Source organism: Fukomys damarensis, unplaced genomic scaffold (genome assembly GCF_012274545.1).
Source record: "Fukomys damarensis isolate Sample0158 unplaced genomic scaffold, DMR_v1.0_HiC HiC_scaffold_39, whole genome shotgun sequence".
NCBI lineage: Eukaryota > Metazoa > Chordata > Mammalia > Rodentia > Bathyergidae > Fukomys > Fukomys damarensis.
In genome coordinates this window covers 33568672-33572691 of record NW_022900951.1, presented here as the reverse complement: position 1 = coordinate 33572691, position 4020 = coordinate 33568672, and the positions used below count along the sequence as shown (strand labels likewise).

General features: G+C 39.0%; 1 pseudogene; it reads right to left on the bottom strand.

Moving 5' to 3' along the window:
* Window positions 1-346: 346 nt before the first annotated feature.
* On the bottom strand, window positions 347-3562 carry LOC104870555 (annotated as a pseudogene).
* Between the last annotated feature and the right edge of the window lie 458 nt (window positions 3563-4020).

Below are 4020 nucleotides of genomic sequence, written 5' to 3'. Positions count from 1 at the left end.
GAAAAACTAAAATCTCAGATTCTAGCTCCCAGTTTAGACTGAATGAAACACTTAACTGTCCCCTGAGATCCTTGCCCAGATTTCATATTTGTGAGCAAAATAAATTGTTAGTGCTTTTAGCCACTAAATTTTGGTATGGTGGCGTATACACCAATATATAATCCAACAAGCAAATCCACATTTCTGACCCCAACTTCCCAAACTAAGAGTAAAAAAGTAGGAGTGCACAGCCCTACTTGCAGGTACAATGCAGAGATGTGATCTGTCTTGTCAAGGAGAGGTACCCATCTGAGACTATGGCTTCAAATCTACTTTCATTTCATCTGAAGATGTGTCTAGGGTCTAGTCATGACAATGACAGCAGCTTCCTGATGGCTGCAAAGTTAAGTCTCTGCCACTGATCTAGCGCAAGGGTAGTGACATTGTGCTTCCTCCATTGAGTGTTTAGTAGCAGTAGTTCATCAAGTGTGTTTTGCAGTACGGTTTCAGATTCTACTAGAAGTTTTCGCTTCAAGACAAATTCTCCTGCCCTCTGAGCAATAACAAGAACTACTTCTGAATGTTTTTTTATTTTGTCTTTATTTACAATTTTATTGGCACAAAAGATTAGGGAGAACACAAGGCAGTGCAGCTGGTCCTGTCAGGTTCACGTACCATTTCAAATTGTTCATCTAATTGTCCAAATATGTACAATACTGAATCTGCACGTGTAGTTTCCTTTACAAAATACAATGCTTACCTTCTAGGAGTCTTTAAAACATGTAAATACAAAGGAAAGGAAATCACTTATTGAAAATTGCATCAAGCCAGTCATGGGTAATCCCAGCACTGGGGAGGCTGAGGCAGGAGGATCACTGTGAGTTCGAGACTAGCCTGGGCTACACAGTGAGTTCCAGGTCAGTCTCAACTACATAGTGAGACCCTGTCTCAAAACACACAAAAAAAAAAAGAAAGAAAGAAAAAGAAAACTGCATCAAATGAAAGGAATTTTAAATAGAAGTTTATGTTGTTCTTGATAATAGCACACACCCAGTGAAAACCAAAAGCTGGAAATCAGTTATACTACCTACTTGGGTGGACAGTGACAGCAATCATTTTCTGCAATGACCTTCATATTTTCAATTTATCGTGAACTACTATAAATTTATTAGAAGATGTAGCCAAAGTCAGAAAAGAAGATATAGGGAGAATATTCCTTTTTAGAAGAGTAATCCCTCCAGAACCAGAACCAGCATGGGAAATAAACATGCTGTTGATTCTAGGTTAAAAAAAAAAACTGAATGTAGTCAATTTCAACTCACGCTGAGCTGACTTAATTTTTTCATTGACTTGTTTGTGTCGGTCTTCTAGATCAGGTATGTTTAATTCTTCTACTTCATCCAGATCTTCCTCAGTAAAAAGATTTTCATCAATAGGAACAGCTGCTATAGTCCCATTTTCCTGTCTTTCTACTTCATTGTCCTCTTCCAAGCGACTTTGCACACCACTCTTGGCCCTACCTCCAGAAGCTTCACTTAGTTCGTTTTTATCTCTATGTGAAGCATACGGGCTGAATCTTTCAAGACTGGCTACATTTGTACCTGTCTCATCTATGTCACTTGGGATGTACAGGCTCAAATCGAGGTCACTTATGCTCATGGATCATCAGCCTCATCACCACTTATTCTCTGAGTGCGGCTTGTATCATCTGCTTCCTTGTCATCGTTGACCAGTTCAGTTCAAGACAGAATTCAAACACCTCGCAACCACCTCGTGAGTGCCTTCCTTGCTTTGAAGTCAACTTTCTCTCCTTCCCTATCTTGTTCAAGTTTATCGATCTCTTCTTGTCTTTTTCTTTTCTTCCATGCAAGAAAAGATTCTAGTGATTTTGGTAACATTTGGACCTAGGGCAGAAGAGTCTCTTTCAATGAGATCATCTAATGAAGTTTCATCTTCTTTCTCTTCTCTCTGTTTATCATTTTGCAACACAAAATCAGGAGGAAGCACATGGAAATACTTAGAATTATCACCCCCTCCTGGGCACACCCCAGACTATGCATGCTATTTTCAGTAGCTTTGAGGAAATGTTTGCAGACTATTTGAGTTTTTGGCTTTTTCTTTTCTGCCTCGCCATGCTTCTTGTTTACTATTTCTTCAAGCCTTTTCTCATCCCAATTATTCACTGTATCTTTTTCAAGTTCAAGTATCTCTTGGAATAATATAAACATTTTATTTTTCACATTTTCCCTCCAAAGTCACTTCATGAGTGAACTTGGACTTATCTCCTTTAGTACACTGTCCTTGCTTGAAGAAGCACACATCACAGATTCGGGATCTGTACCTCTAATTATTCTTTGAGCAGCAACTACTGGTTTCAACAGCTCATTTAGGTCCTGCAAATTTCTCTTGTCATCTTTCTTCACTTTCTCTTCAGATTCACTTCATGCTACCTGACATGATTTTTTTCAACTAAATTTAACTTGGTGACGGACAGTCTTGATAAACTTCTCTTGCTTTGCTCTTTTACATTTTTTAGACTGAAAGATTTGTCTTCAATAATCTTCTTTTTCTGCTCCACCATTTTGCTGCCCCTGGCCTGAGTCTGTTTCTTGGGGGACTTTGCAGAGAGAGGTGGCACCAGCCATACTTAAGGATTGATGCATTCTGTGGGGAAATTTGGCATCTTAGCAGAAGAAGGAAGATGGGACTGCCGTTGCCATCATAGCACACAGAAAGTGAGTCCCAATACTGAATGTCATTTCTCCTTAATAACCGACTTGATCGAGAAATCAGTGCCAGAACTTGTTGAAAGTAACAGATCCTCAGAAAAATAGGGGAGAATTTCAGGCTAATCTCTTCCAGTGTTGTTGATGTCTGATGCTGAAACAGTCCAGGACATGCATCAATTAAACAAACAGCTAATTAAATGATTATCTGTGCTCCTAAGAAATAACATGCTTGCTTTTGGCAAATCTCTGAGGTAACTGATGGTAGTTGTCATAGAATAATATGAAAGGCTTAAGGAATTGAAAATTTGCAGTATAAGCTAGTTCTTTCTAGCTGAACTTGACAGGTGAAAGAAACCGGCAACCTCAGACTCTTTGTGTCTTATGTGAAGATAATAACAACTTTTGTGGAATTCCTATGGTTTTCTTAAAAACAGTTCATCACTTGTAGCCACTGGGATGAGGTAGTTGAAAACAAAACTCTAATTTTGGTTCTTAAGATGCTGCATAAAAAACTTGGTTTACTACATTTTGTACATAAAATTTATATTTGAATTAGGAGAGAGTGGGATTCCAAGAAGTAGGGTTGGGACATATTGTAGGACTCAGATAACACAGTACCCCAGTCCCCATAAAAATTCTCCTGAATTCTTACCACTACTTCTGATTATTGCCACACCTGAGCTAGAATCATGTCCTAGCAGAGAGTCCAGTTGGAAAATTGCATATTCACTAATGCATATCGTCAAGAATCAGAATAGGTTTAGTGGGTGCTATACCAAGGAAAGCAGAACAAAATACCGGATCAGGATGAGTTCACTGTTTAGAAACCACTTGCCAGGAGATTCTGTTTTCATTGTGCTATCTTAAGATACATGGACTGGCCCTCTTCTTCATGGACTCAAGAAGAGGGGAAGCATAAGAGGAAGTTGAGATGCTGAAGGTTTCTTCATACAATATAGTGGAGGAATTTATAGATTTAGGCAGATAGAAATCTTGTAGTGCATTTTCTATACAGTATCTATTAACCATTTCAGCTCACATGCTTTGGTGGACCTCCACTTCATACTTAAAGCCTCCTCCATAATCTCCTCTAGCAGTGTTTAAAATATACAGGCAGGGAACCAAGTTCTCACTTTAATTCTAATTACATCTAAAATTGATTAGCAATGACTCATTTCCCGGCAATTCAGATATAAAGCAATTAACACACACTTTCCAAGGACAGAACGCAGGGCACTCGATGACTCAGTGCTGCGTGGTTCACCGATGATGAGAGACAGCTAATGCCCACTGGCGTAGGAAGCTGGTGAGA